Here is a 23976-nt window from a genome sequence, read left to right as displayed (position 1 = left end):
TTGAAATTAATGATCGCAATGCCATGGCTAATTTTTTTGCCATTAAATCTTAAATGCTCCTGTATATCAATATTTCTAAGCTCACAGTATTTCTGTGCAGTCTTTGCTTATTCTGCCAGTTGGCCTAGATAAGCACAGAAGATGTTGAGGCTCCAGGAGAGCTGAAACTAGAGCTCTGTATTAGTGCTGCTTTCACTCACTCAGATGAGGAAACACTGAAAGTGATTAAGCTCCTTGTGGATGTGTGTGCTTGCTAGGCTATGACCGTGTGTGTGCCTTTTGGGAGCCTGAAGTGGAGCCTTAAATTATACATACGTTCTCATTCCATTACCAGTGGCAACTACTAAAGGCTTCCCAGAATTTCCATTACCAAAATGAAGCAGTACACACTCGCTAGCAATGCAACTCTCTCTCTCTCTCTTTCTCTCTCTCTCTCTCGCACACACACGTGTAGATAAAACTAAAAGTGCAAATTCTTAAGCAGGACAGTGAGTTTGAGCTTTCACTCATTCAGTTAGATTAAACTGTAGCAATTTGGGGAGGGCATCATTTTTGCCAACAGAAGTCCATCTCTGACCAAGCAGCTGTCAACTCTGATCCGCCAGAGTGTTGAAATCTGGATGGGTGAAATGAATTAATAATTTTTTGCCCACCCCGTAACAGCCACTAGTGAGACGCCGTTGGGACTGGTATCTAACCCACCTCTGTTGCGGAACTGCTCAATGCCCTCCAGCAGTGGGCTCGTCTTCCACTGGGCAGCAACCAGTGATGAATAGTTTAGCATAAAAGAGTACAGTCAAAAATTCATGTCGAGCATAGTGGAAAAGTCTGGGATTTTAGTCGGTGTTCTCGGTGTTGGGAAGGGAAAAGAATAATCAAAAAGAAATTGGGGAGGATAAAATGTTGGAAAATGTGTTTTAACATATTTTTTTTTATCACATTATCATTAACTTTTATCCAACCTTTTGTCAGCTGTTCATAAAAGTTCTGTTTTTAACTATCAATCTGTCCATCTTCTGTTCAACCATCCAATCACCGTTTGTTCATTTGCTTCTATCTCTCCATCAAATTGTCCTTATAATGTTTTCTCATTCATCTATTTGCCCTTACATCTTTTTGTCCATCATTTTTTTTAATCCATCTAGATGTCCTTACATAAGTTGTTTTTTTTTAAAATCTTTTTGTCATTCATGAATTTAATTGTGTTGTCATCCTTTCTCTGTCCATCATCTGTCTTTTTTTAGTTTTTCTTTTTTTGTTATGTTTTCTCAGTTTCCACATATAAATGTGTACCTCTGTAGTAAACTTATTTATAGAATTAAGCTTGGAAGGACTAAGAACATTGGAGTTTTGAGTCTGGAAAAATACAGAATTCTATCTTTGAAAATGTGTAGGAATCGTTATTTATGCCTCATTTATATTACGATGAAGCTGACTGTAAAATATCTAAAGCAGCTGCAGTACAAATTCATTTATAGATTCTGTTTTAGAAGCAAATATGGCATTTGGAGTGTAAAATGAAGTTGACAGAGCAATAAGAGCTTTGCTTTTGTTTTTTACCACCATATCACACTTTAGACACAGTTTCAGCAATTCATGGTGAACCTTGCTTCTGATAAGTCCATCGCACTCAACCTTGGCTGCTTCTTAAAATAATCTTAGGTAAATAGCAATACCTGGCTGTGTCTGCCTCTCATCAGCTTTCTCGATCAAATCGAACTGGCGGGCTCTAAGGAGAGGTGTTATCAGGCAGCCGAACGGAGAGGTCCGGTCAGTCGGCGCTACAATCATTTGAGTCAGGCCGTGAGCTTGAGACAACATCAGACAAGGATTAAATCAACAAACCAGGCTGACCCAGGGTGACCACAGAAGGCTACTTACAACTCTGTGGAGAGAGTATTAAGGATGTTGTGGAGGAATGTAGGTGCGGGAGGGCGAGAGTGGGTCAAATGAGTAAACGAATCAACAATATTCAAGGAGACACTGTTGAAAAAACTTTCAGAAAGCAGTCATTTTCAATACAACTATGATGATCCATGCAAGTGCTATGTATGTATGTGTATATCTATGTACAGTGTGCGTGTCGATGAATAACAAGCAATTGCCATGGAGAGTGGGATAATTTTTGGAATTTATTTTTCAAGTGTTCAATCTGTCGATCGCAATTTTTTTTTTAATTTTAATTTCTGTAGCTAAGAAAATGCATAAATATTCAAGATTTATGTGCAGAAAATATGTAGACATTTAATGCCACATTGGACTTTTCACCACCAAATATGTCAGAGCAGCTTGGGTTAAGAAATTACCATTTGACAAGTACAACGATAAATCTGATGTCATGGGGAGACTGAATCTGATTATTATATCTAAAGGGTTAACCTTCTTGGCTTATATAAGATGAAGCAGACATGCACTTCCTTGAAAAGTATCATACCTCTTCAAATGTTTCTCATTTTGCCACACAATACACTGTAAAAAAACCCTCAAAGATTTCAGAAGGGCTCTTTTTTCCAGAGGCAAAAGGGCATGTTCATGTCTGCATCCCAGCATTGCAGCATGTTGATCGGGAGATATAAAATACAGGACGATATTCTGAGTTAATTTTACATTTTATTGACCAACATATGAAGTTGCAGCAGGTACATGAACAAATCATCTTCTATTGATGAAAAATTATTTTGAAACCCCCAGCAGACACAGCTGCATCACAGATGATCTAAACTGTTTTGTTGTATTTTTTCCCCCCTAAGATTTTTGGACATTACACCAAATTACACCTTGGTTATATTTGCATTTACACAGAGATGAGACAAATAACAGGTTGTTCTTCCTCGAATAAAGGCAGTGTAGTTGTGAGTGGAATGGTAATAAATCTGCTACAGATTGTAAACCATCTGTGTATTTTTTTCTCTATTAAGATTGGAACGGCTGAAAATGTACAAGAACAACTAATTCAATAGTCATTGCAGTTTCTAGAACAAAATTCAAATCAACAGAAAATGACATATTGAGCTACAAATCTGGGCCCTGGCTGTCAGTATCTCTTCTGACTATCTAAATCTGTCACAGAGCTTATTCCTCTATTTGAGCTCTCAGCAAACCAAGAAAAAGGGGAAAAAACCATGCCTGCACTCAATCTCATCCATGGGCAAAGCCATCACTCACTCCGTCATATTTGAATTAGATGTCTAGACGTACAGTTTGGCAAAGGACTCCTCTGCTCTGTTGTCCAGGGGATCTGCCCAGCCCTTATCCTCTATCAAAATGATCGAGTCCCAGAATAGATCCAAGGCCAGAAATAAATGTGGTTGTAAATGGGGGATATCCAAGAGGGCTTTCTAGCAGTGGGGCCTAAAAAAAACTAACTAAATTCTCATTTTAAGGGAAGTAAATCCTTAAGGTGAAAGAATAGATACGTGTAATGTTGGTTTTGTAGAAGCAGCAACAATAGGACTGTAAAACAATGGCAGAAGCCCCAGCGGCTTTCAACTGCAGCTGTTGATAAGTTGGATTTGAAAACACCATTATAATTGTATGCTCAACATATCCATAACAATTCATATTGCAGTCACTGAATGAATTAAAAATTGGGGGAAAAAATGGACATAGACTGAAATAATTTAATGGTAAGGATTATGTATACTTATGTATTTACTCCAGCAGAAACGTAGAGGGTGGCTAAAGTTGATGGAAAGATATCTGGAGCTAAATACAGGACAGTCCTTCAAAAAGATGTTGGAAACTTCCCAATATGACAACAAACCCCTACTATTAGTGTAGAAGAAAGCATATCCATGTGTTGGAGCGTCTCAGTAAATTTCCTGACTTGATCTTTGGTAAAACGTTGTGCAATATGCATGAATGCTCTCAAATTATTTTGTCTACACTTGAGTGTTTTTACAAGATGCACAAAACCAGTAGAGACATATCCCACAGACTTGCAACTGTAATTGTAGCAAAACATTTCTTCAACAAACGAGTCATTCAGACTGGGTACTTGAATAAACCACACAGGCCTCATGATTTCTTTTGAAAAACACTGAATAGCAAACTATGGTCTCGGTTTCAGACTGAACTATCCGTTGTATCCTTATTTTCACATAATCACTCTTGTACCGTTGACTTTTACCACATTGGCAACATGTCCACTCCTGCTTCCATTTTCACCTGTCTCATCCTGGAGGAAATTGAACTTGCTCTCTGATTAGTGGTGTTTATGCACTCATCCAGTTCTGTCTTTCACCTCCCTCACCAAGAAATGATGCAGGCATCCATTTTATTACCAAATTATTGCATTGCTCTTTTTTTTTATATGTGTTGCATATAAGTAGTAATGGTGAACATAAATCTGTCCACGCATGTGTGAGTGTTCGTACATTGATGCCAGTCAATTAAACAGACTGACGCTGTCCTTGGGTGAGCTTTCTGGGCTCCTCAAGCACCTAGCGTTGATTCAGGAAACACTACAGTTCTGTGTGTTGGATTCCCAGCTGTATAACTGGCTTCATCATGGACGCCATGTGCTGAAAGAGTGACAGGGAAAAGCGGAGAAGTGGAGGAGGTAAAAAAGACGGATGGAGGGAAATGGAGGATGGGGAGAAAGACAACATGAGAAAGAAACGGAGACCTAGAAAAGGGAAGAGAGAAGGAAAATACAACAGTGTGAATTCACCACCCAACAGTGCCATCTAGTGGCTTTATCTGTCCTGCATTTCTGCTCATCTTTCTCTCTTTTTTTATTGTTCCTCTCCTTCTCCCTGCAACATATCCCTCCATGTCCCACACAGTTTTCCTAGGCAGGCAGGCTTGCACATGACACACTGTTAATATGCATGCAGGGCGGTGCTCTGCACCCATTCGGCATGCTAAAGCAAAAATTACTTGTAATCTTCTCTGAGTCTTGCACACCCTCCCAGACGCAGACAGACACTGAAGAAGTTGCAAGTCAAAAGATTAAAAAACAAAACACTTGTTTGTCCCGGCTGTCCTCTTACCCTTGTTTACTATTTCCTCACCATTCCGTTCGCTTTGTTTTTGTCTGTTTCTTTTTCACACACCTCACCCTATTGTACTCTCTCTTCATCCCCCTCTTCTCCAGAGCCCCCACCACCCAGACTGCAAACATCGGTGATGGATTACTAATTGTCCTGCTCTAGATGCATCGGGGTGTCGCCAGCTGCAGGTGGGTGGACCGGGAATTTTTAGTGAGAGTCTGTGTGCCTGAATGTGAATCGCACAATCAAAATAAATAGCCGAGCTCTGAGAGATAAAAAGTGAAAGAAAAAAAAAAAAGTACCATCACGTCCACACAACAGAATGAGCCATTAGCATGCTCTGGGGTCATCCATATTCTGCGGTAGCGACTGAAGATGATGAGATGCAGTGTGACGGTGCATGCTGACCTTCACACTGTCATATGTCCTTGATGAAGCATTCTCTCTTTGATACCATACCCATTAGTTTTGCTTTGATAGCTGTAATTAGGCCCTTGGGGATCTGCTGCAATCTTCGAGCAATAAACCTTGTGTCCTGCAACGTCAAAGTAAATTGAGGTTTTATGGCAAAAGTGGGTTTCTTAAGTGCTTGCTCAACAAATATATTCCTACTTTTGATGAAAACTGGCGGCAGTGTTGACACCTTGCAGTGGGAGCAGAAGTGGAAGGAAAATAGTTTCTTTAGATGCAGTTAAATAACTGAATTAGTTTGATCCGTTTCAACGTTTTTCTTTTGTCTAGTAATTGTCGACACTTATTCCTTTTCACAGCTGAAGATGACACCGTTTTCACTTTAATGTTAGAATATCATCAAAAAAGTTAGACTTGAGTACTACATATATATTAATTACAAGCAAAGTTATGTATAAAGTATTTATTTCTGTTAAAAGGGACTTTTAGCATAGAAATTGTATTCCCCCCTCCACAATATCCTGCAGAAATTGGATAGTCCTCAAAAGGCCTTTTTTTTTTTACAAGAATATTGATTGAAAGTTAAGTGGAGGGAAAAACTGTGGCTTGAAGAGATTCATGTAAAAGAAAACGGAGATGACCTGTGCCTACAGATTATTAGCTCAAAGCTTTCTTCATTAATGTCATTTTCATTAATCTTTAGTGTTAATCCACAGTTCTAAAAAACTGTTTTGTTTTGCGTTTGCTGTGAGCTGCAATTCTAAAAATTAAAAGAAACAAATGCTTGAAATATATCACTCTGCATGTCATGAATCTGTTCCTATTTTTGATTTTTTTTTTTCTTTTAGGTAGTATTTTTGTTGATATACCAATTTATAATGATGCACTTAGAATATAACCTAAGTATGTTTTGACAAACCTCACTTGGCTGTTGGGATATTGACAAAATGTCTATTCTTCTAGGATTTAGCAAATGGAAATCATTCTGTTATCCTTAACTGAGCCAAGCTAGGAAATATTTGACTTCTTTTTAATGACGGGAAGAGGAATGCACATTTCCATACATATTCTATAGCTAATTCACTACGTAAGCTTGTTTGTAATATTTTTATTTTTTATGTTTTTATTAAATTTTAACCATTATTTTATACCTAATTTGAACTAAGACAAACGCTAAGAAAAAACTTTCCTAAATACAAGGCACATTGTGAGTTTCAGGGCAATGCCTGAAGGGTTCTGACAAAAATATTTAATATTTTTGGAGACATTCCGATACTAAATTTATCCCTGTTCTGGACAAAATTGGCAACTCTCACTCCTCCGGACTTTTCATGTCTCACTGTCCTCAGATGAATCTCACTCCAAATAAGGACAAGAGGCTCCATGAGTCTGATTCACACCACAGTGTCAAAGCACAAAGTCCCAAGGTCTAAGCTCTGGATAAAGTTTCTCTTGTCTTTATAAATTGATGCAGCATAACCGGCCTTTAATATTCCCAAGGCTGCTTATGATACGTTACAATGATATATTACTGCTTTAGCACCAGTTGGGATATGAGTTGTAAAAATTGTTGTACAGTGCAGCCGTAATATCCATAAAATCTTAATGCCACACTAAAAACGAAGCTTGACTCAGCACTCACACACATCCCTTAATCAGCACCTCCTCCTGCTTCCTGCCTCGTTCTGTCCGAGTGGTCACATCGGCCATCACTCAGCAGACATGATCCAATGAAGATCTTATCTGGGGAGGATTTGGTTCCCTGTGGAGGAAAGAGTTGATTGCCTTAAGGAGTCACATATGCATCATTGATGCTATCAGGTTTTGCCTGGCTTTTCTAAATCTGTATTTACATAACGTGTCACTTTGTCTTATCTTTGCCTGCTTGCTTTGTATGCTCTGCTTGTGGCAGACTGGATGGTCCAGGAGTGGTGCCAAGTGTGCTTATGTAAAGCTTTCCAGCTCAGATTATCAAGAAGGAAATGTTTGCATTCCTGAAATCTTGTTACTGATGGAAATGGCTAATTTCTCTCAAAAAGTTCCTTGAATCAATGTGTTAAGTTCACAAACTTTTCCCCAATGACATGGATGCCATGGATTCATAGATGATTGATTGGTGGTGAGATTGACTGATTTTGCCTGCGAAGAGAAACCTCTGTCCTCCTCTGGCAGCTATTGAGCAGCACCGCTGCTCCGCAAATGTCATTCATAATTAAAACATACAAAAAAGATGAGTTCAGCTACAGGGGTTCAGGCAGTGGCAGCCTAGCAGGCCAGATCTTCTCAACTTCTTTAGAGCTGTGAGGATTGATCTGATCTAGCATCACCCCGCTTCCCAAAGAGGCAAGAAAAAGTAGGATGAGGGTGGGAGGTGGGACGGGGTTGGTCCTCTGAGCAGACTGGTGAATAATTCAAGCACACATATTCAAACTCTGGCAGCTTCCATGCTGTTCTTTTTCTTTTTTTTTTAGCTCCCTTCATGCGTGCTTGTTTAGGCATATAAACACTAAAATATTATCTACTGCAAAATGCACATTTGTTTAATAATATGGCACAGTTGTTTGCATTTGTATATGCATTTCATTCTGAATGACAATGTTTGTTTAGAATGAAAATTTATGAACCCAGTCGGGAGCAGAAAGTATTGCTATTCCATACTTAGTGCGCGTCTTCCAACATGAAAACTGGATTTCATAGACTGTGTTAGTCATATGGGAATTTTGGAACCATAAGTCCTCAGACCTCATCGAGGAATTATTTTCTACAGCAGAAACAAGCAAGTCAGGGTTAATAAAGAAGATACTTTTGCAAGGTCAACATATAAAGTCCTACACTGCTTTTAGTAATACTTCTTTTTTTTTCCACTTTTTTTGTTTTCTCCATTCCAGGCACCAAAACGTAGTTTTTTTTTAACCAAACAGACATGTGGATCAAAATTACAGCTACTAAAGCACAACATTTCCCTTTTGAAATGTCATTGTGAAGTGGTGACGGCCTGCCCCACCCCCCCCTCCCTGGAGTGAAAAATATTGATCAGATGTGTCGCAAAGTTTTGAAGATCATACAATAATGTTTTTCTCCCTTTTTTCCCAAATCGTTGAGCTCTTCTATGTAACTTGTCAAAACAAACTGAACCAAAAGTGAACTCGTCTTTTCTTCTTGAGATGTCAAGCTGCCATGGTAAAATCTTTCCTATTGTTTACTGCTTACCAGCAGACCAAATCGAGACAAAACAACTTGTCACCAATAATGTGGTTTTGTACACAGATTGGGACGTTGTGGTGACAAGTCATTTACTGAGTGTTGCCAGCGACGCGAGAGCTTTTGTTTCACAGCATTCTGATCTTTGTAATCAAGGAGAGAGGAACTCCAGGGTTTGTCACTTCTCTGAGACGTTTCTTTCCGTACACCCGAAACACACCTGAAACTCCAAATTTAAGTGCCTCCAAAGTACAGTATACTGTTTGACGGGGGGGTTAAGTGAGCTATAATTGCCATCATCTTCACACTGGAGCCTTTCATTTCCCCTTGCAGTCCAGGAAATTCAACTTGACATACTAAGACACATCAAGCACCCTTTAGACCCTCGGTTTTCATCTGCCATCTTATAGTTTCTCTGTCCCTCACATAGTGTGGCCTTGTGCTACAAAAAGCATCCACTATTACATTTAGATTTTTACGGATAAAAGGGTGGGAAGCAAAGAAGTTGTAGGGGCAAAGGTATCCGTGTGCAGATAGTCATACCTTTAACCATCCGACTGAATCTGACAAAAAAGGGATTTGCCTATTTTCTTCTTTCCTACAGTTGTATATGGATGTGCAGTTTTTGGGGGGCTTTTTTTGCTGCCTTTTCGTGTGTTACAAATGGACAAATGAGAATGGATGCACACACTGAATTCTGCACACACACAAACAGCCTCACTGCTCTGGTCACTACACCCCATGGGCCAAGCGATGAGTCAGTACCTTAATCGTATTTTCAGGGGATTGATGCCCAGTGAAGAGTTTTCTTACCACAGATAGAAAAAAGGAATAAGAACAGAAAGAAAGGGGTCCCTCACATCACTAGAAAAAAGAAGGTGCAGCTATTGAACCTCTGCAACTGTTTCCCTGCAAACTCATTAATGTTCTCGCCGCTGAGAAGAGACGGCCTTATTATTCTCCTGTGCATAACAGGAACTCATAACGGGAGATTGCTCGCAGTGTTTATGGAGTTGGGATAATGCCTAGGTGCTTCTTGTCTTCACCTTTGGCACACTCCTTTCTCCCTTAATCCAATCATTTAGGTATTTGTGAGCTTATTTTCCTTGTTAGTATGTCTCACTCTGCTAGGAAGCAGAGGATGGTGGGGGTGTTGGCGGTGGATGCTTGGGAAGGATTAATGAAGGGTTGTGGAGGTTGGGAATCTGACTAGTGAAACAAAAATACTAAATCAAGTTGGATTTGTTCCATTTTCCGTTTCTTTCAGTCTTACCCTCTCTACTCTGTCAACAAGGCATAAATTATTAGCCAAGCTGTCATCACAAAGAACTAAAGCTTGTACATGTAAGGATTTCTAAATGAAGCAGTGATACTTACTGAGGTGGTTTTTTGCATTATTATTTTTTATGTATTATATGCTTGGGTTTTATATTTAGAGCTTCAAAAACAATGGTAAAGCCATTATAATTCCTCCCATCAAAGGAAGCTGCAGCTAAAGCTGAAAGCTTTGTTTGTTTAGTCGAATGGACACTCATGGCCCACTTCAGTCAATCAAATCAATGCATTTAGGTATCTAGACATTTTGCTGAAAACATAGATCTGAATGGGAAAGAAAGAGCTCAGAGTGACTTTGAACATAGCATTGTTGCACAAGTCAGATACATTGAGTATTTTTTTATACTGCTGATCTACTCAGTATTTTATGTGTCTCTGTGGATATATTTTATTTCTGAGAAGGCAAGATGCTGGTCCACTTTATGAACTAGCAAGGAAGCTACAGCTTCCTCTTGAGACTATGGTAAGTTAGACTGTGACTTTTAGGCTGGATGGTTTGATAAAACCAAAAAGAAATGGTGTGCTTTTACAGTTTTTGGAAGAAATTGCTGCCCATGTGTAGCTTCCTTTCCACAAATTTCTGAGTGTTGCACCAGAATAATTTAAAAGCAGGCCAGCACAAATGAAATATCCCTGGAGAAGATTGTTGCAATTTCTCCTGCTCATAAATAAACAAAGCACCACTGACGTGTTGCAATGGTGCCATTCTCCATTTAAGCATCTTTTTTTTTTTTTTACATTAGAGAAAAAATACGTATGTCGTCACTTTTTTTTGTAATAGTTTATTCTGTTAGAAATTGTACTGAGACCAGCACTTATCCCAGCAATCAATGGGACAGTTTTGGGATAGAGCTGTCAATCCCTTGTGGGTCCAGCTGTAAACTCATAAGACAGATAATTATGTATGCACCAATTTAGGGTTTCCCCTAGCTATTGAACATGACCGTTTCACTGTGGAGCAGATCTTTACACATTGCTGAAGGCCTGATTAGAGTTTCACTGTGCTGTCCATTTTAATTTTTTCTAGACCTGCACAAAGCTTTTAACTTTTTTTTTTTTAAACAGATAAGAGTAAGAAAAAATAAATGTTATGACTTGCCCGTAGATAGCCATTGCTGCAGCTGTGTTGTTCTACCCAGGCTACCTGTTATCTATGATCACGTTTTTTGGTGTTTAAGGACAGGAGCTCAAGGTGTGTATGCTTTTTTTTTTTTTTTAGATAATGTTATTCTGCTTTTGTTTGAGACTTTAGTGATCAATCAGAAAATGATGCACTACTTATGGGTAGAAAGTGACTTGGTGTCTAGGAATTTTCAAATTCATGACCGTTTCACTGTGGTGTAGAACAAAAACTCATTTTTCTTAGCCAATTCTTGAAATGAGGAAGAGAACATGCTATTGCTACTGACCAGAAGCTCATAGCTACTTTTAGAGTAACTAAAATGTAAAACGCCTAGAAATGAAACGAGCAAGTTTGGACATGAACCCAGGTTTGTTTTGCTCTCATACAAAGTAAGTAATGTTCAGCATTTATTTTAAGGGCTTTTTTTCTTTATATGTTCCAGGGTTTCCATTAAATATGGATGACACTGTAACTACAGCCTCTTTTTGAAAATGAACTCAACTGCTATCTAATTTAGTTCACCACTAGTGATACTACATTAAGATGCACAGCCTTGCCTTTTAGACCGCTCTTGTATAACACTGACTCCACGGCTTCTGTTCTTTGATGCAAAAGAAGAAAGCCAACACTCCTGTGACAGCCTCTGTCCGATTGTCTCTTTGCAAAAAGACATTCCATCTAATTACAGTAATGGTACGGAGAGAACCCCCTGACCCTTATTTTCCTTTGCGTCAGTATTGTGGAAGACAGTGTATGCCATATACAATTTGATTAAACCCTATAAAACATATCAGTTCAGAACACTTCCATCACCTCTTTAAAGTCGCCATCTCGTCCAACAATGTCACAAAGCAACTTGGAGGGATTTGTCTTGATGTCTCCTTTAAAGTCAGGATGCTGTTAGAAGTGTTGCCTTCAGTGTATACACATACAGTAAGGTCAAAACCCTCCCCACTATGACACTTAAATGGAAAACACTGTAAAATGCTTGAGTGCTTTACAGCTACATGATGTTTCATGCAAGAACAGTCATCTCAAACAGGCATGGTTTTGAACACCCTACAAAAAAGTGGCTATAAAAGTCACCTTTATAGCCACCCACTTTCTACTTTGTCATCTGCTAATGAAGGCCAGTAGCCCCAGAGCAAGCAACAGTCAATCTCAATAATGCAAGTTAATCTTGTTGGTTTAAGTGTGATTAGGTGCAGTATGCTTCTGTCATGTCTGCAGGACAAAGAACTTGATACCAGTATGGATACAATGATTACGATGGACTTTGTTATACCACCAGTTAATCAGTTCAAACTGTTGTTGCAGCAGTCAATGTTGGTTGACTATTGATTTTTAAAAGTTTGACAAACTTAAAAGATTTTTTAAATCTTTTCTATCTAGAAAAATAATTATCTGTAACTACATATAAACTTGGGTGAAATTGTGAAGCGTCACAAAACAAAAGTGATGATAAAATGATTCAATAAACATGATTTGTTCAGTGCGAGGGAGTGTAGGCCGCCTAACTCATGACGGAAGCCAAGCACTATTTCGTAATTTATTAGATGAAAGTAATTGGGTGTAATCATGCCTACGGAGAAGTGCAGTATATTTTCAGTGGACTGCACATAAAAACTCATCACTTTTTATTTGTTCTTTTTTTTTTCTTTTTAGCTGAAATTATGGGTTCAATTAATAGTTTCCAGTCTACATCTGTGCATTAAAAGCATAAATATCACACATGTATTTAAGAACTGCTGCTACCACAAAAAACATTAACAATGTTCATGGCTTGTTTGTCACAGTTGATAGATTAACAAACTCTCCTGTGACTGTAGCATTTAAATTCCACTCTACAGGACCTGCAGTGAATTTCTACAGAGAAAATAAAAATATAGAGGGTTAATCTGCACATCAACGTCAAGTATAGTACCAATGCTATGCCCAGTTAAAACATATAGAGAAAATAACTGAATTCTACCAACTCAACCATAAAAACTTGTAATAAATGTTATGTCTCTTTCTGCTGTCTCCATATCTTAACCACCTTTACCTGTCATTCCGTCTGATCTGATTCAAATAGGAAACTCTTCCCTCTTGTCCAGACTTTAAAAACAGCAGTTATCACACAACTAATAAAACAACAATCTGGACAAGTTGCCATTGGAAAATTGTAGGTCAATAACACCACCTTGCATGGATTGAGATTTCGATTAGATGTTTCGTACAGCAAGGACCTTTTGAAGCGATTACATACGTTTCCTTTTAGCCACTCCAGTTTCATCACAGAGACTTGAGGATTTATATTTTTGGATAAATGTGTTATGAGCTTTCAAGCCTTTTTTTTATTATTATTAAACCCACAAATAGAGGTTGAGAAAGGTATGATGGCTCACAGGAAATTCTCAAGTATCCAAGACAATGATGCAATTTAACTGTTAAGTGAGAGGAAAAAAATAAAGTGGGGTTGTGATATTATTTTCTTTATAGAGTGCTTTCTCTGTAATATCTCTGTATCTGCTATGTAGTCTGTACTTATCCTCTAAATAAGAAGCAGTGCAGAGGAAAATTTAGAGCACAGTCTTTAACTAGGAATAAATATAAAACGTTTTTCAGTTCAGTGCCTCAACTGGTTTAGCACAATTCCATGGAGGTCGACTTGTAAATAATAACTTTGGACAGCTTCTGTATCTGCTTCTGTATTATGATAGCTTACTAAAACCCGAGGTCACATTTATTCTCACATTTTTCAAAAAGATAATGGGAAACCAAAGCAGACACAGCTTGAGCACTTGCTATTGACTGAGCTCTTGCCATGCATACAGAATGAATGTGGATAGTTTATCTGTGTTTTTTTTAATTTTTTTTTTTTTTATGCTTCAACGCACTACTGCAGTTGAAATGGTCCCTGCCATTAATACCGTGAGCCTCTCTCCGAGCATTTGCTCCTTTCAGAAAGCAGCCTGGAAGTTGTCCTTATCAGCAGCGCTATCACAAGTTCATCATGCAGTTTGACAAGGCACAAATTCTTGGAATTCTGCTAAAATGTTTCTTTTGTTTTGGTTTTTCTTTTTAATCATCCATTTATTTATTGGTTTATTTGCGCACCACAGTGGCAATTCAACAAGGGAGAGCATTAAACTCTCTGAATTCTCTTGAAAAAAATAATCAGCCGAGCCTTGCAATAAAAAACAACGAAGGCGAGCGTAATGAGCACAAGGCTTTCACACCGCCATTATCAGCCGGCACGGAGAGATGAGGGCCCTCGCACAATTACAAGTTCCACACTTATCTTGTCGAAGCAGATTCTGCAGAGGAAAGAGGAGCTTGTGTGTGTGTGTGTATGTGGGAGGCAGAGTGCAGACCCAGGCCTTTTAAAGCACGCTCAATAAATGAACACCCTCTGATGGACCAATATTCTATAGAATTCAACATTCCAAACAGGAGGTCATAAAAGTTCTTAATATTTTGCTGCTTCCCGTCATGTAACTTTGAGATGTCATTATTTCAGACCTTGGCATGATGTATAGTTGGTCTTGTTAACCATTGTACAGTGCTGAAATGTCATGTAACCAAGATGGATTGGGTCATATGGCATTTATTAAAGCTGCAGCATCTGAGTTAAAGGGTAAACTCTCACTGAGGCACACATACGACTGCTCCTGGCCTTATTCTGTAATTGCGGTACATATCTGTTGGATATGATAGCCAATTATAGCCCGTGATATACCAATTTATTCCCAAGGTTTGTGACTCATGAAAAAGCAGGCAAACTTGAAATTTGGTGAGAAGCATATGTGTTTCTGCTGCTCTATTCTCTAGTTAAGTATTTGAGAAAGCTACTACCTTTTGTTCTATGGCTGCTTAATCCAGTCAATGGTTTTAGTAGGAATGGAGTTGTCGCCTAGGCACGCCATCATTCCATGATGACATGGTCTGGATTTCTAGTCAGGGTGCCAAAAAATAAAATTATGTTATGATTAAGCATAAAATCATACATTAGCAAACATTCTTTATTATAACTTTACTTTTCCAACTGATTTTAAATACTACTGCTGCTCTGACACTCATTTAAACCTAATCTTTATCAGTATCGAATGAAGCCAGTGATACAAGCGATGGCATACATTCACATTTAGTTGCCCTTTTCTGCCTCCTTTTTTTATAAGTGTGGGTTTGGTGAATTATAAGCACTTTGGAGAAATTGTTGCTCCAAGTCTTGCACAGAACACTTGGGGATATTTGCAAGACTCAGCTATAGATATCTCATAGCTTCAGGGTGGAAGTTGCACCAGTCATGAAATGCTGCAGTGCCATTTGTTAGACAGCGAGGGACTAAACACTCTGTGGTTTGGGGAGGGTTGGATTGCTGGTGTTGCTTTAAGCCTTCCTCCCACACAGCATCTTGTAAATCTTTTGTACAGGTGGGAATTAGCAACATTAATATAGGGGACTCGGAGCAAATCTCTTTCAAGTCAGCATAAACGTAGCCCTAAGTGGTACCTACACTTAGTGGTGGCACAAAAATAAGCATTTGTGGCTGATTTTGATTTTCCTGCTTTACCGTTCATAGGTCCATGTTTAAATGGCTTTTTTTAGGCAACTTTAACATGTCAACTTTTATCAAAAGCTCATTAACAAGCCCAAAGGGTGGTCACTCCGTCATCTTGGCAGAAGTGACAGATTGTTGTCACATGCTATGCCTGACCTCGTCACAATTTTCCTGTGGGCTGACTCGTTACAGTCTGTGTACTGGCTCATCACTTCTGTGTCATCTGCAAACTTTCAGCTGTGAACGAAGAAATGCAGCAGACTTATTTGCACATCTCATAGACACTTCATAAAGACATTGCGGTACATGACGCAGGAGAGAGGAGACTTATTGCTTCAAGGGACAGGTTGATGTCCCTTCAAACCAAACGATCACTTCCCTACATTGCCATCTTACAACAGCCAATTTAGTAATCGGCATCCTTTATCCTAAGATGTTTCTACATTCTGGCAAGTAATTAACTCACCAGCATTCACACAATCACATAATGCTCCTTGGCATTATGTGAAAGCCTACTGTGATGAAACGGGACTGGAAGTAGGCTCATCAAGTTCTGTAGGGTAATACAAATACAATCTTACACTGGAGGTCCAACAAGTTGGCATAGATTAAAAACTATTTTCTGAAGCATCAAAATCCAAAGATTCTGTAAATGACAAGCCGAACAGTCAATCACTTGTGCTGCTATAGCTGCAGGCTGTCATTACACATAACAGTAAAGTCTTATGATATATAATTCTTCTTTGCATGTCTGTAGCTTCGAGGGTCCAGAATGTTTTTGCAACAGATATGATGGCAAAACATCCCATGAGAGATGCTTCAATAAGTTTGGGGGATTTTCATCCTCACAAAGTCTTAACCTTTGAAAATGGATTCAATAAACTGTATGTTGTAGTAGGAGGTAATGCAATATTAAAGTTCCACAATATTTATTTCCAAAGTTGAGTTTCTCATAAACTGCCATCAGCATGCAAGTTGGTCTGAAATCATTAGGTGTAATCTATCAAAGGCACTGGGTAATAACGATAATACTTGTAGATGTGTTAGAAAAATGTTCAGAGGAGTGCTACGTCAAAACAAAGCGTCTTGTTTAATAAATCTTTAAAAGTTTTTAGAAAGCAAACTAAGTGGGATGGTTTAAATGGTAAATAGACTAAAGTGCTTTTATCTCGTACTGACTGGTGATGGTGCTTGACTCTAGAACCTAGAGGTGGGCATATTAATATCGTAGTTTCTCAGCGAGGCTAGAATCTTACCTAGTACAACATGGTAATTGCTTAACTACTACACATACTTGACATATATTGCTTTGTGGATTGAAAATTAGCTTATTTTTATTTTCTTCAGAGATGCTTGTGGGGGAGAATTAAATTTGGTAAACTTTAAAACTTTGTGCGTTCTAAAAGTCTTAATTGATTTAAAAAAAAAAGGAAATTCTTAGTTTCTCCTCAATACTCCTATAAAATCTTGCCTTAGAAACTGAGCTGGAGGTATCATTATACCTCTAATGTTTACAGCACTGCCGGGCAGAGATGTTGGAAAGCCCTTTGACGTCTGTCACATCCCCTTGCAGATTGACAGTTTTAATTCCACCGTTAGTGTGGAAATATCTTAAATGACCTAACACGGGCACTTGCTGCTGATGGTCACAATCAGAGGACTCTGTGTCAAAGCCATTATAAAAGCCCCCGCAAAAATACACACAAATCAACCTCTGATGGCGTGCCAAGGTTCCTGCTACCACTGAAGGCTTGAGGGGAGGTTTCCTTTATCATTGTTTTTTTTTTTTTGTTTGTTTTTGGGGGGTTTTTTGTACGACCAGAATTGGCTGAAAGATTCAGATTTCATATGCTGTCACTCATGTGGTGCCTGATTTGCATGACAGGTGAGTTTTTGAGCTTGCTGAGCAGTTGATGCAAATCAACAGGGAGGAAATTTCCAGGCTTTAGAAAATTGCCCCCGCTGAGCAGAAAAGCAATCATTAAGAATTAGAAAAGAGAGGTGGATGAGGGGAAAATAGTTCAGGGGAAAAGGGAATAAATTTAATGGCAAGTCAATAGTTATTGATTTCTATGTAAATTTCCACACACCAGTTGAGGGCATGTTCATTCGTGAAGCAATCAGGATCCAAAGTAAAGCTTAAACAGATCAGGGATGATATCTGCTGCTCGGTGTGGCTAATATTCCTCACCATTATGCACTGCTCATTGGCCTGCTACCTCTGACCGATATCGTTCACCGGTGTTGGTCCTTTTCTCATTCATTTTTCTCTGTCATTCTCTCCCTCCCCTTTGTGTTTCTGCCAAGCAGTCAAATGGATGTTGGCATATTTTAAAGCCCTGTTGTCCAACTCTCTCTCATGCGGCAGCCAACTCCGTGGCTCAGCAGAGTGCGGCTTGGCAGCCGACGAGTTGAGGACACTAAAGCAATTAGCGCAGCCACCAACAGCCGCTTGTAGAGTGAAGCATTTGTTCTCTTTACGAGTCAAATAGAGAGTATTATTTATATCCAAAGGTCAGCACCCTCCCTGTCACAGGATTTCGTATCTGCTAACATTGGGACGTTTACACTGTGGTCACACAGGAGGCAGAGTGATGTTAAAAGATGAGGGCAATGCCGTCTCCTCTGAATATGCACACCAGTACAGAAGGAGTCTGAAGCAGGGCGGCGCTTAGATGTCAGGGCTTCTACATCTTCCCTCAGTCACACATGCAAGCAGACATGCAGCACACAGCCAAGCAAAGAGGCTGGACAAAGCAGCACGCCGTCCAAGGCAGTGGAGTATGACAATCTCGCAGGGGATGACCGCCCCTGCTGTCAGAAAAGATGACCCTCATCTCACAGTCTTTGTTCGGAACAAGAAAGGAGGCAAAGCAGACAGAAACGACAGTAGAAACCAGGAGGAAAATGTTCCGTCATGATACTTGGTAGAAGCAGATGGGGGATGTTAGGCACTGAAGCTTTTTGGGAGAAAGGTGATGCAGTTTATTATATTCTACGTGCTATTTCAATTTAATAAGAAATCCAATGAAAAAAATAGATGTCAAAGTAGTAATTCTCACAACCCTGTTAAATCTTTAAATTATTGAGACATAAAGCGAAGGAAAATATATTTCCTTCAGTAATCTACCTGTGCAACAAAATTCAGTTGTCCTACTTTATTGGGATCCTTTAGCTAATGCCACAGCTTGCAGAAAAGTTACGCAGACTCAAAATGAACTTGCCTCTACATTTACTTAGTAACATGTTTCCTTCAGCTGATAAAAGATGATCATCCCAATAAATTGCTCCTTGCGCTGTTATTCCAAATGGACACACAGTTAACCTTTGATTATGAAATCATCCTGTTGAAATTCATAGTTTGTTACATAACTGTTTAACATTTAGTGTATATCTGTTAATGAAAAAAAGCTGCATATTTTAACTTGAAAGTATAGATTATTGTGCACAGATCGGCATAATAAATTTGAACAATCTCAAAACGGTATTGAGTTCAGGATCAGCTTTTATCTTGGAACATCTTGATATGAAAATGCCTCAGCCCCTTGGGATATTCTGGCTTATTACTTAAAAGCCTTTCTGACATTAAATGACTGCTTCAAGCTTTGGCCTCTTCATTATTAATCAGCTGGAAAGAACAAGTGAAGCAGACTTCAGACTTTTTACATTTTTTAGTCAAAATAAAATATAGTCTGATTATAAAAAGACATATGCAGAATTTGTACTTACTATTTTATGTTGTACTCTATGGAACAAATTGCATGTATTTGATTGTCAACTGTATAAAACTACATTAATCCCTAATCTTTAACTATCTTACACTGGTTTAACACTACTGTAGGACAGTCAGACCATGATATGATTGTAGATATTTAATGACATGAAGAATGACCAGTAATTTTTTGTTGTTTTAATATTTAGTATTTGTAAAAGCATGGTGTTTCTCAGTGTCAAGGATAAATGCATCTGTTTTAGTGCAAATGTCATTCAGGTTTTTGTTGATAGAAACTCAACAGCAATATTAAGTTGGTATCATTATCACATCAGTGATACTGGTGTAATGTTCTATGCTAAATATTCTAATGCAGTTAAATCTTCGTGATTTGTAGGATGGCTGGTTATGTGGAGAAAAGTGAGACTTGCACAATCATGCATGGCTACTTAGAAAGATCACTTTCATTATTCTTGCAATCAAGAATAAAATCTGCTTCCAAATTAACAAGTCTGGTTTTAAGAAAGCTGCATTAATGCAGCTTTAATAGCTATAACAATGCATATATCACACTCATGTAATGTGATCATTAGAATTAGAGGGTTATGTCACTGTGGGATTATATCACTGCCAAAATAATAAAAAATAACATATGTTGGTGAAAACAAATCCATAATACATACATCTCAATATAATTTATTTAAAATAATGGAAATTTATAGTCATATTTTGCAATACGAGTGGTTGCTCTATTTGGTGGATTCAGTGATCCATCTATTATATATTTAAGTTCTCATTTCAGATGGTGCTTGTTTGAGTTCATTGCACTCGCTTTGTGTTGCCAATATACACCCTCTGTGGACTTGCTGAAGTTTTAGACCAAGCAATAGAATGAGGAAGGAAGAATATATGTGACTTTGAATGTGCCATATTTTTGGGTGCCAAACAGACTGGTCTGACTATTCCAGTCAATTGTCCTGGGTCCATGGTAGGAGAAAAGAGGCAGAAATGGGCCATCAAACGATACAGTTATTGGCAAATATATACATATGTTCTGAGTATCCCGCTTGTGAAAATTGTAGGCAAAATTTTTAACTCTCATAAAACCTTTTTCTTATCCAAATTGTCCTTGGAAAAGTGGTCATTTGAAACGTCTTCTGACTTTGAATTCATTTGGCTCACTTCAGTAAAGTTTAAAATTCTGCGTCCACTTAAAACTAGTGCACAGAAGAGAGAGAAATGGGAAACTTCAGACTTGACGGATTTTATGACAAAATATTTTTTAAAAGGTTGGAGCAGCTATTAATGTTTTAGTAACCTCATAACTTTACCTAACCAGCCATCTCTAATTTTAACATCCATTAGCTTTTATACAGAAACTGAGTTTGTTGGTGCCGTCAGAGCAGAGAGTACAGAGAGGAGAGGTCCAGCTAAGTTATGTAGGTGACAGCAGTTCAAGTGCTCCCACTTGATAAATATCTAAGATGTTCTTGTCTTAGTCAGGCGTCTCTCGTTCAGTTGGGCTATAACCACATGATTCCATCCCTGGAAACAAAACATGTTGAGTCTTTAAGCAGATAATCCAGGAGAACACCACACCATCTACCACTCCAGTCAGCCAAGAGCAATAAACTCTTAATACAATTCATTTTGCAGTAAACAAAAATAGTACTAATACGTAGGATAAAAATCTTTTACACCAAAAAACATGTTTTGTATATTCACAGAAGAACCTAGCAAAAGCATTAGATAGGAAGGTATTTGGTCTTTCTACCTAGTCTGACCTTTAAGTGTTACTGGATATTAAAGTTAAGCGAGTCTTAACTTTAAAATGGCTTGTTTCCCTTTCATGCATGTGTGTACAATATTTACAACAGCTATTTATTAAAAGCAGTTAAAACTCTGGAGCATCAGCTCCCAATACAATTGTGATTTATGATAACCACTTCCTCTTAGCAAGCAAAGGGCCTCAGGCCTGCCACACCAGTCAATATCGGCAATATTGCCTCATTTGTGGTACCTGTCAAAGTGACTTACACTCATGCCCACATACACATACCAAAGCACACCTCCCCCCACTGTCAAAGGAAATTGGGTGCATATTCTCTAAACCCTATTTATGAGCTTCCTGTTGTTTTTATTATTGATGTATTGTCTCACTTGGGAAAGAAGGGACATAATCAGTCCACCCATCATCTGGGGGTAGGGAACAAAAAAATAAAAACTGATACTGTCAGAGACAGAGATGGACAGACAGGACAAAGAAGATAGCAAGGTTGAGAAAATCTGGCAGGCAAAAGAAAGATGCAGAGGAAATGTGGAAAATGAGAGGGAGAAGGTGAAGCAAACACAAAGACAGTCATAGGGATCGACTTCATGCCCTGAACTTAGCTGTCACTACCCCCACCTCCTCCACCGCAGCTTCCTGTCGCTCAAAGCTGATGACAACCCCCATCCTGTCTCCACCATCCATCACCTCAATCACACAAGCGCCCGATACTGTCATCAGACGCTGAGCACACCACTACATTGCCATGTGGGTGTATTTATTTCTGTGTACCTGATTGGGTATGTGACCCCTTGCTGGGGAAAGAGTGAGTGTGTGCAAATGCCTGATTGTGTCTCTGCAATCTGACAAGGCAAGCTTGTTGAGAAAAGTCTGTGTGACTGTCGGCCTATCTGACGAGCTCCCATTCTGAGGAAAGCCGATGGATTAGGCCGAGCCAACAAATACACCGTCGCAAATCTCTGTTGCTTACACCAGGACAGCACAAGCCTTGATCTCAACGCAGCATTGAATACAAATGAAGACCTGTAAAGTGGTATTAAAGCTCTTCTGAAGGATTTCAGCTACAGGACTGGCTCTTTGCCTCTTGATTCAAAGCAGCAGTTATGTTTTGCCAGATCAAATGGGGTTATATTAATATCTAATACATGTTTTTTGTGATTGAAATGGTAGCTCTTTCTTTGTTTTTACATTTTTCTCATTTATTAGATTTTATGTAACTTTTTTAAAACTGTTCAGTGTACGGGCCAAGAGGTTGACCAGATTACTTTCTTTCATAAATTTGCTTTGTCCCCTACATGGTCTGTGGAAAACTTTCATTAGCACTTATATGGCTTTCTGCAACCAATGTGTTTTTATGCAACTTTTCCTTAAAAGCAAGATGACTTAACATTTTCCTGGGGACAAATCAATCCCACCTGACCAGCTGGTGTCTGCAGCTCTTGTGCTTTTTTTTTTGCTCTTCTTTGTATTTGTTCTATTATGTAAAATCTCCTCAGAATCAATGACTCTTGTGCTTTTAACAGTGCAAGACATTTGCAAGGGATAAGATGCCATAGATCTGCTAAGGATTGGCTTGCTTTGATTTGAAGTTTGCATTTCACTAAGCGTTTATTGTTGTCAGGCAATATCAAATAATACCTATTAATTTTTTGATAAAATTTAGTTTTAGACAAACTAAAATTTAAAAATGTGGGGGAAAAAATGAGATGTTGCCAGTTAATTTCCCTTTTGAATACCAGTTTGAAATTGTCACACCCTTTGTTTTGTGAAAACAAAACAAACAAAAACATTGAATGCACAAAACAGGCCTGTTTGCCTCTGAATTTGAAGTCCAGGATGGCCATTTTGAGTTACTCTACACCATTAAAGAAAATGCTCTAATTTTCCATGCTAGCCTTTTTTTCTGTTGCTAATGCATTTGTGCATCATGTGATTGCAGAGCTTGAGACCAGTGAAGTGGCTGGTTGCCATCGTCCCTCCAATTTTGTTCCATTTCTGCCCGCCTTCTTGCACTTTCTTTTGCTGCACATACATAAAACAAAGTATTGGCTTTGTACAAAGCCAGTACATGACTTGTTCTCAGTACTTATTTGCATGTGTCCCTGTGCATGGAGCAGAGCACTCTGTGCCATCTTCTGGAGGGGTTCTGCTGGGTGAGAGAATAAATCCACATCCCTGGGGGTTCTTCAGTCAAGCTGGAACATCAAAAATGTCTTTGAACCATACCTTTCAATTGATACAGTTTGTTTTTCTTTTGTAAAATTTGACAAATGCAACAAATAGACTTGTTAGATCAGAATCGATCAATACACATCTGTTTTAAACTGGTCATCTGAATGATTTTTTTTCCCCTTAAATTTTAATACAAAATGTTTTTGTTCAGACAAGAATTGATGTATTTCCTAAAAACATTGAAATCCATATTCTGATCCTTTAGGCTGGCCATAAATTAAAATGAATCAAAGAACATTCAGAGCATATCTCGTCCGTTGTCCAGGACAGTTATAGTTTTCAACCAGTTTCTAAAAGAAATGCACTTTTTCTTTAACAGTGCATTAAGATTTAACAATTGGGTTTTGAGATAATCGGTATTTGCAGTTCATGCACTAGCTTAGTAAATAAATTACTTATTTATTTATATGGGAGGTGCAATTACCCAAGAACTATTTTGTCACATTTCCATATTTGTATGGATAGTACCTAAAAATAATGTATTATTTTTATTTAATTTTTTTATGTAGACCAGTTGTTTTCCCTAAGATCTTTGTAAATTTCTCTTGATCTTAAAAGAAGTACAACTTTTTTGAATATTTAGCTGTACTCAAGGGACCAATAGCTGGATGTGTCACTGGCTTCATTCTGTTGCTC

General features: G+C 38.5%; 1 long non-coding RNA gene across 1 annotated transcript in view; it reads left to right on the top strand.

Moving 5' to 3' along the window:
• Positions 1 to 23418, top strand: part of LOC114141242 (uncharacterized) — a 29056-nt gene extending 5638 nt beyond the window's left edge. Inside the window, exons 3-4 of the long non-coding RNA XR_003594803.1 lie at positions 5099 to 5182; positions 23048 to 23418. This is a non-coding gene — a long non-coding RNA (uncharacterized LOC114141242). The remainder of the gene's footprint in view (positions 1 to 5098; positions 5183 to 23047) is intronic.
• Positions 23419 to 23976: the final 558 nt, after the last annotated feature.

Source organism: Xiphophorus couchianus, chromosome 24, assembly GCF_001444195.1.
Source record: "Xiphophorus couchianus chromosome 24, X_couchianus-1.0, whole genome shotgun sequence".
Classification (NCBI taxonomy): Eukaryota; Metazoa; Chordata; class Actinopteri; order Cyprinodontiformes; family Poeciliidae; genus Xiphophorus; species Xiphophorus couchianus.
This window is presented reverse-complemented; position numbering and strand designations above follow the sequence as displayed.